The sequence below is a fragment of the Pteropus medius genome, unplaced genomic scaffold (genome assembly GCF_902729225.1).
Source record: "Pteropus medius unplaced genomic scaffold, Ma_sr-lr_union100, whole genome shotgun sequence".
NCBI lineage: Eukaryota > Metazoa > Chordata > Mammalia > Chiroptera > Pteropodidae > Pteropus > Pteropus medius.
The window spans coordinates 14717969-14728132 of NW_024349802.1; positions in this window are offsets into that span (position 1 = coordinate 14717969).

Below are 10164 nucleotides of genomic sequence, written 5' to 3' on the forward strand. Positions count from 1 at the left end.
ATGGTATCGAGAGTATATTTTTAAAAAGATGCAGAGCCACCTACCTTTGTGGGGCAAGAAGGGCTTAGACAAGTTCATTGGCAGGAACCAGAGCAGACTGAGTCCTCTACAAGAGACGGCTAAGATCTATGGAGACTTCTCACACCTTTGGAAGGGTTAGGGGCCTGTGGAACACAACTGAAATGGAATTCTCTCCTAGGAAAATGGGGGAGATCAGGAAAGGGAATATCAATTTGAGATATAAGAAATATGACTTTTCTTGCACTTAAGAGTTATGCATGAAAATTCACACTAACCTCAACAAGTAAAAACGACAATTACTTTCTATTTCTAATTTGTAACCCTTAAAATCATCCCACCAGGGAAGTATTATTACTCCTCCTCTCCCCTCACCCCAGTTTTCAGATGAGGACATTGAGACTCAGGTTAAGCTTTCCTAAGGCCTTAGCTAATAAACTATAAAGCCACTTAACCTAGTAGCACTAAGCACAATGCTAGGCACATCGTTAGTACTAGTATATTTATTTAATTAGTTCAACAGTTGAAGAATCTCTGACTAATTGAATCTCTGAATTTTGAACTAATTATTATTTGTTCTGATTTACTATGGGTCACTTAAGTGACACATATTTAGCATATTTAGGAATCTACTAAATACAAGTCACTATACTTAATCTTAGTCAAGGACAGTAAGACAGATACTTTCATCAGTCTATCAGGACATAAAAGCAAACAAGTACAAGGAAATAAAATAGACTAGAATTGCAAAGCACTTCTTTGGAAATTTGGAGGAGGGAAAGATCACTTTTGTCTGGAGACACCAAAAAGAACTTCCTTCAGAAGAGGCATATGACAGAGAGGCAATTTTAGGTTCCCAGTGCCAAAGAGAACCACCTAAATCTTATTTGTACTTCAATGAGGATGTCTAAGCAATTATCTTGTGTATTTGAGTATCATTACCTGACCTACTTAATTCAAAACAACCCAATTTTCTTTTTCCTCAGCCACAGATTTTTGCCTGAATTATATGGCTAGCTACATCAATTCTAATCTTTATATAGCCCAAGTGAACCCCATTTGGTCCAAAAAGAAGTAATGAACTTCTACAGACATTGCCCTCCAATGGATAGTTAGCATACTGCATTGACATCCAAGAAAATATAAAATTATGTCAAATCACTTATATATAAATATGCTGTTACCTACATGACTGCCTGTCCCTTGACTTTTCCTTTTTCTGCAAAATGGACCCCACCACCGGGGCTAAAGACAGGATGGGGGCCTGAAGTCATGTCCTTATCATATGACTCCCCACTGTAGCAGCTGACTGAATCGACCTGGAATAATGAGGCTTGTCTCTTGCAGCAGTAGAGTTGGGGCACAGTTTGAACATCTTTTCATAGCTCAAACTGAGAAGATGGACATTTGGGAGCTATGGAATGCCTTATTTTGGCATGAGCATATGAGAAGAGATTATTGATTGGAAGAGAGGAATAAACAGATATGAAGGAACAACCAGAAACACCAGTATATGTAACCCTAGAGAGAGAATTACCAACACAGCAATGTTGCCTGATGATTTTTCTGGTCCTGGGTCTAGTTCTTGAGATTGTTATAATAAATTCTCCTTTATTTGCCTAAGCTTGTTTGAGTGTTCCTACTACCTTACAACCAAAAGAGCACTGATATTCACAGGGGGCCAGAAGGAAAAAAATATATCAAATAGACTGAGTATGGGACAAATCATTTTGTTCTATTTGGCAAAGCAAACAAAAGCAATCCCACAGAAAGGCAACAGTTCACAAGATGTCATGTTCCAGCATCAAAGACAAGCCCTGTGTGGGGCCTATGGCAGCCTGTGCCCCAGCTAGAGCTGGGAAGGCTCTGTGCCTTTCACACTCTCGTGACCACAGCAATTTGACAGCAGAGGCTAATGAATCCCACAGCTGGGGATGGGATGCCTTTGCCTGCTTCAGCAATGGAGAAAACCCAGCTGGCTTCTTCACTCAGGTACTGGGAAAAGTACACAGCAGGAAGCTGGTTTTCCGGGTCAAAAACAATTACTGAAAACTATCCAGGGGCCACTTTCAAAAACACAACGTGCACAGTAGGCGGGACACAGGGAGCTGAGAGAAAAAACCTCTGAACATCTGTCTCCCTCTGAAGATAAATTTTATCTCTGCTGAGATCAAATTTTCCTCCTTTTTCTCTGCCTCTACGTCCATGACACGGCCCTCTAGCTTGTCTCTTTTCTGAATTTTCTCGGCTACCTATCATGGTTGTTTGTCTTCTCTCTTCTACCAGAAAGACAAACACTCTGTAGATAGGATTCAGGTTGAGTTCACTTCTAGATCTGCCAAAGTGCATAGCAAAGTGCCTCACACAGAAAATATACTAAAGGAAAAATATTTAAGAACATAGGCTCTGCCACTTACTACCTGTGTGATCTTGGGAAATTTTCTTCACCTCTCCAAGCCTTATTTTCTTTACTTATTAAAAATAATAATAATAATAATAATATTCCCTTGCTCTTTGGATTGTGGTTAAGTGAAGATTAAGACATATGTAAAGTGCCTTGCATGAGAAGCCCACTACAAATAGTAGCTATTATTAAAAAGCAGTAGCCTTAGCAGTGACAGAACCACTGCACCCTCTTCTCTCCTGCATATTCTGTTATCATTGTCATACATGATTTCTATTTCAAACCCAGAAGGGCTCCAGTAGCAATGATGCATCCACTCCACCAGCAGAGAAAGCCAGGCTAGGTAGAAAGCAGTTACACTACCTAACCACAAGTTCATAGTAAGTGACTACCCTGTGCCTGACTTTAAAATGCACAAAAATTATACCTGCTCATGCCAAATTAGAAACAGCTTCCAACTGCCTGATGCTACATTCATCATCATGTCCCAGAAAGATGCTGACTGAAGGTTTTCAAAAACTTCAAAAGACTCTTGCAATAATTGCATATTCATTAGGCAAATTAGTTCTAGATTATTTTTAAAACCATAACTTGAAGGAAAAAAAAGACCAACAAAGAATTCAATAGAATTACGCAGAAGTAGTGTTTAGAATATAAAAATGTAGAACAGTATTAATTCTTTCTGAAAGCATTAAATGGCAAATAATAATAATAATAATAAAGTGGGTAAGGGGGAAGGGAAACTGAAAATAAAAAGCCACATATAGAAAAAGAATTTGTATGAAATTCAGCCCTTCAGAAGTATATAGAATTTTTCTACCAGTTTGGGCTGGGGGTGGAATGTACACAGTGTTTCCACCTCTGACTAGAAACATCAATGGGAAAATAATAACCACTCTCATCATCATATTACATTGGCTGAAGTAGGTGATTAACACAGCATGACCCCTAAAACAAGTATCTGCTGGGATCTTGTTCACTCGGGAGCCACAATCGGGTATTAAAGACTGGGCTCCATTTTTTTGGCCTCCATTATTCCCCAAATGAGCATCAGCCACTTCACCCAGATGTGTTAACAGGGTGAAGAGTCAGAAAAAGCAAAGAAAAGCCACCAATGGAGTATCGGGTAGCTCACAGCTTCCTGCCTCGAAGTGCATTACAAAATGGGAAAACAAAAAAAAGTGTCCTGGAACACCGGCCCCGGGCAGGGCTCTTCATGGCAGCAGCAGAGAGGAGTGAAAACGCTGGTGTTCACTATGCAGAAAGGTTAAGTGATGGCCCCACTCCTGAGGCCACATGTGTACAATATTAAGGTATAAATTAAAGAGCCCAGCAGTAGTTCCTGTCTCTTGCCAGTCCCCACTGAGGTTGTTCCTTTCACCATATGCAAAAAGCTGGCTGCCTTTCACCTGGCAGAAAAATTAAAAGGCCTGTTCCGAAGCCAACCCCATCTTCCATGATTATAAGCACAGTGCTATATTATAGAACTAGTGGACAAGGTAGGAATTGAAAAAAAAAAAAGATACCAGAATTAAATTTATTACAAACTGTAGCTAGTATTCCAAAAGAAAGAAACAGAGAGCCATAGAGAAAAATAAGGGGCATTACTTACATTGGGGCAGGGGAACAGGCAGAGAAGACCAGTATTTCCAGGCAGTATAGCATAGTCGTTAAGAACACAGGCACCCCTGTCTGAAAGATTTGGATTTGAGCCCAACCCTGCCCCTTTCTAGCTCTGTGACTGACTTGAGGTAAGTCATTTCCCTCTCCAAAGTTCAGTTCCCTTATTTGCAAAATAGGAATAAAAATACCCGATAGTACCTAAAGATGTAGTGATGTAATCTATGTTACCTCTAGAACTTAGTAAATCCTTATTCAATAAAATTGTTATTTTCAGACATGATAATCCAAAATATATCACATTGGTGTATTAATGTGCTATGGCTGTCATACAAATACCACAGTTGGGGTGGCTTTAATCAGGGGTCCCCAACCTGTGGACTGCGGACCAGTACCAGTCCATGGCCTGTTAGGAACCAGGCCAATAGCAGGTGAGTGGCGGGCAAAGCGAGCAGCTTCATCTGTATTTGCAGCTGCTCCCCAGCGCTAGCATCACCGCCTCAGCTCCACCTCAGATCAGGCATTAGATTCTCATAGGAGCACCAGTCCCTGGTGCCGATTAAGGATGGACGGCTTAAACAACAAAAATTTAAGGTTAAGGTTAAGGATGGATGGCTTAAACAACAAAAATTTATTTTCTTACAGCTCTGGAGGCTAGAAGTCCAATATCAAGGTACTGGTAGGGTTAGTTTCCCCCAAGTCCTCTTTCCCTGGCTTACAGGTTACTGCCTTCTATGTCCTCATGTGGTCTCTCCTATGTGTGTGCACCCCTGGTGTCTCTCTGTGTGCCAAATTTCCTCCTCTTTGGACATCGGGAAGATTGAATTAGAGCCCGCCAGAGAGGCCTCACTTCAACCCAATCATCTCTTTAAAGGACCATTCTCCAAAGGAAGTCACACTCTGAGGTAGTAGGGGTTAATGTTTCAATGTGTTAATTTGGAGGGTCAATCAGAAAAGATGATGCTTAACAACTGGTCAGTTAGAATAGATGCTGGTTGTAAAGAACTAGCAAAGTGAACGGATGCAAATGGGTTATTGCTACAGTTATAATTATTATCACTAAGGTTTGTTAACGCTGCCTCTTAGGAATATGCCAGGTTTTTAGGCAGAGTGATCCAACGTTTCTTAGAGGTAAGATTCTGGGAGACAGAGCAGTCTTCAACCAATGTGAACCTGAACAGCCTGCTTGTCTCTGGAATTACACAAATACCCAGAGCCTTTAGCAGCTACCTTGTGAGAAGAGATGGGAGGAGAACAGTGGGAGAAGATCAGGCAGAATTTAGAAAAACTGAGATTTGAAGATAAAGACTTAGAAGTAGAGCATATACATGGAGAAAGGGAAATCACCATGACAAAAGCTAAGACAGCCCAGGGGGAGGAGGTCTCAGTGGGCTTGTTTCTGGCCTTGGTTCTAGTCCACGGTTGATTGGTCAGAACTTTCACATAGTCAAGATGAACTCTTCTTGGCATATCTCCTTCATGCCGTCTTGCTAAAAGAGAGTCTTCCTTTTCCTCTTTACGCAGATGGCTGCTTCTCTTATCCTCCTGTGTTATGTCAGGCTGAAGGCAGTAGAAGGAAAAGGAAAAGGAAAAAGGAAAAAATAAATAAAACCCTATTAAACTCTATCATCTTCTACATTGTCTCCTTCTGCTGCTTCTTCTCCTTGGTCAGGCTTTACTCTGTGCTTGCCACAGAGTAATGTACAGCATTACGTTTCTCATGTATGCCTCCAGTTAATCCTGATAATCTCAGTAGCTCTGTTGTGATTTTACAGACTGAGATTTAGTGACTTGTCAAAGGTCAAACTAAAGAGTAAGTACAGAGCTGAGACTTGAACCAAGATCTATCACACTCGAAAGGTCCTGCGCTTAACCACCGTGATATCCTGTGACTGTACATCTAGGACAGAACAAGCCTGGGGTCAGGTATTGACCAGCACCAGCATTTTGAATAGAGATTGTAGCCATGGGTGCTGTCAGCACCACTAGGGCACATTTACCATGGGGTCTGAGGTCAATGCCAAGATTTGAGGTCATGGTATTAGGAAGAACTGAGGATGCAGGAAGGCTTTCAAGTCCAAGACCAAGGTTAGGGTACAAGATGAGTACAAAGAAAGTTGAACAGTTCATCTTTGATTCCTCTTCTTCCCTCACTCTCTACATCCAATTAATCATGAAGTCTTATTGGTTCTCCCTCCAAAATAATTTTGTCATTCTTTTGCTTCTCCTCATCCTAATTACTACTCTCCTATGCCAAGTCCCCCGCATGGTATCTATGCTTCCAGTTTGGCCCCTATCATCCTTTTCTCCTACTGCAGCCAGAGTGTTCTTTCTGAAATATAAATCTGATCCTACCACTTCTCAACTTATATTGCTTCAGTAGCTTCCCATGGCCTTCAAGATGGAGTAGGTGACTCAAAAAAAGCTTCCAAAGCTTTCTATAGTTTAACTCTTCCCAACCACATCTCTCACTTCTGCCCTGTTTTCACTCTTCCATTAGTGAAACATATAATATAACATGCAATGTTTTCTCTAGCCTCCAGATCTTTACAAATGCCATGCCTGCTTCTAGAGCATTTTGTATCCCGATGCCTTCAAGTCTCAGTTTGGACATTGCATCTTCTCAGAAGTCTTCTCTCTGAGATAGGTAAGAATTTGGAGGACAAAGCTCGTCTCGCTGAAGCCCCTCTGCCACCACTTCTTTCTACCTTCAACACTTACTAGAAAGGCAACTGTAAGCCTTCATTATGGTCTCACAGCTGTTTCAGGAGTGCAATGAAATACTGAGTGTAAAGAGGGATGGTCTGTGTATTAATTAAAATGTGGGAGGCGGTGCAATTGCCTGTAATAAATACTAATTAGTATTAGTATTTAATATTACTGAGAAAGGCAGGAGGCTCTGTGTATACAGAAGAAGGAAAGCCACTGACTCACAGGAAAACAGCCTTGTTCTGCAGAGAGTAATATCACTAGGTCACCTAGAAAGAGAAGGAATCAAAAAAACTTCAAACTTGGTAGTGTCCCCATCCCAGACACCTTCTGTCTCAAAATTGAGGCACCTCCTCTGGACTTATCTGAGGAAAAACCCAAAAGAGCTGCTTTACTTCTCTGGTCACCCTCGGCCCAGATATCACTATTCTTTGAAAAGTCCTTTGTCATTAGTTTTCCATGTTAAATGAGAATGAACAGCATGAAGATATATAACTTTGCAAATGAACCAAACTCTTCTCTTCCGCCTTTGTTCTTTACCATAGGATAAAAGTATGCTACAGAGCCAATTACACATGTACACCCATACTCTATCTCCTCGCCAGGTCTGAGTAGTGCATGTCCCTGAAGCATCTGTGCTTAGCCTATGTAATTGCCTCACCCATACCCACATACATAAGATCATAAATTCCCTGAGGACAGGGACCATGACTGAGTTGTTCACTTGTTAAATCCACTACCTACAAAGTGCCTGGCTTCCATGGTGTGTTCAATAAGTAATATGGAATGGAAATTTACAACAGAAACAAACCACTCATCCGTATCACTTCCCATCTAAGACGGAAGATATGAGAACTAATTCCCCTCACTACCCACCCCCATCATGCGTTATGCGTTGCAGCAACAAGAGCTAAGTTGGAGAAGGGGAGGTCTTCCCCCAGCCCCACCTGGTGAGATCCTCCTATTTCCATGTTCAGAAAGGAAGAAAAATAAATGTTCAACTAAAAGAGAAAAAGCTGTGAAAATGCCGAGTTCGTTTAGGGCCAGTTTGAAGAATTTTTTTTAAAACATCTGGACAAATTTAAAAATGTGCTAGGAAAAAAATGTACTTGAGGTCCGATGCATGAAATGGGAAGCAGAATATGGGCTCAGAACATCAATTACTTGCCCCTTTGTCTCCCCCATTTCTTTGAGAAAATGTAGTGAGCTAATTCTTACCATGCCAATATAATAAAGTACCCAACATTTGGGTAAATTATAGATTAGCTGCAGCAATTGTTCAGCCTTTAAAAAGAATTTTCCAAATTTAAAAAATAATTTTTTTAATTTTAGTCCATTTTGTTCCATGTCCTATAGTTTTCAAAAATGCATCATAACAGCACTGAAAATGGTCTTGTGGCATTTTACCCTCATTTGGTTTAATTTTCTTTTTTTCTCAGCTGCTTTATTAAAGCAGGACAAATTGTCTCCTTAAGAAATAAAGGCAAAATATGTAATAAAATAACTACAGATTTTTTTACACATGGTCAGTCACTCCTGGAGATGCTAAATGACAACAAAGAAAATCACTAGGTTTATCTGGGAAGAGGTTCTCTCTCTGGTGATTACCATTTCAGGACTGCTGTTACTGAACCACCTGGCTGGGTGAACAGGGCTGTTCTGGGGTTGGAGCTATAGGGTCTTCTGACCTCCAAGTCTCCTGCCGACTTTTAAGAGGAAAGTGTACAAAACATGGGGTCGGACTCGGCTCTGCCATTTGCTGGCTGCATGGCCTTAAAAAGCCATGCATTTGTCAGAAAACAATCGAAAGCTGAATTGAGAAACACTCTACAGGACAACTGGCCTGGACTCTTCAGAAATGTCAACATCACAGAAGTTAAGGCCAAGGAACTATTCTGACGTAAAGATAGATGACTAAATAAACACAACTAAATGAAATGTGTTATCCTGGACTGGATGCTAGATTGGGGGGTAGAGGGGAGGAGGAATGCTATAAAAGACAAAATTATTCAACTGAAAAAATTTGCATTAGTTTGTTTACTGATGTGTTACCTTTTAGATTTTCTCCACCCAGTAGAAGCTCTATGAAGAGGATGTTTTAAAAAAAACTCATTTGCTTATATATCACTAGCATTTAGGACACTTTCAATGATGTCTTTTGAATGGATGTATGAATGAATGAATGAAGTCAGTTCTGCCAATCCATTTTCCAAAAACTGCCAATATTTTTCCCAACTCTGTGCTAGATACTTTAAAGCAATTATCTCATTTAATTCTTTCCAAATAAATAAAGTGAGGTAGATGCTTTCAGTCCTGTTCTACAGAATAGTAATCTAAGAATCTCACCAAGGTGCCTGACTCTATTGGGAGTTAGGGGCAAAACCAAGATTTGAACCAAGTTCTGACTCCAAAGCCTGTGTTATTCCACTGCGTGGTACAGCCTCAGCAAAGCAGGCATATTCACAGACTGCCCCTCTGATCCAAGCCTCTCATTAGCATCCTGAAATCATATGGGTACAGACTTGACAAGGCTTCATTTTCTTCTGCTGCTTATCTTTGACATGATGTCTTCAGCTGCTGTGGGTGATGGGAAGGCTTTTAACCCGGCGAATCAATAGCTGATCCCTGTCCACCTCCATCACTGGAGTGACACGTGGCAGCCTCAGAGACATCTCAGGTCTTTAAGGCATCTTGTTTGTTGTCCTTGAGTCTCACTTTTGCAGTTTTCACAACATTAGCTTGTCCTTTGGATGGGAGATAAAACCCTCGGTAATCATTTAGGGCATGACTTGCATCAGCAGTAATGGTAGCTGCATTTTTGTCCTTGCTCCAAAAAAGTAAAAAGCCAGCATTGAGATTTTCTAAGGAAGTTTTTGTCGAATATTTATTAAGCTATCTATTGAGTTCCAGATACTGCTTTCAAGGAGCTTTCAGCCCGGTGGGAGAAATAAACAAACAATTAAATTAATGCCATCAGAAGGAAAGTACAGGAGACCATGGGACAGCAGTGAAATCAATAAAGGCTTTCCAGGGGAGATGAAATTTCTGCCAGCACCTAAAGAACAAGTGAGAGTTATCCAGATAAATGAGTGGAAGGTATCAGTGCCCTTAGCAGATGTAACTGTACATTCAATGGCCTGAAGGTGACAGAGCATGGCACATGAAAGTACTTAGGGAACTTCCAGGTGCCTAGAACATAAGGTGCAGCTATACAATCAGACAGGGCCCCAGGGTTTAGACTTTATCCTAAGGGCAACAGGAGGCCAATACTAATTTTCCACCAGGATGATCTTCAGATTTAGTTTGAATGATGGCAAGACAAAAGATAGACTGGGACTGGGACTGCTTCAGTCAGGGTCTTGCACCATTATTTTAATGCAGATAATTATATGTAAAGAATTATTATTAGCATT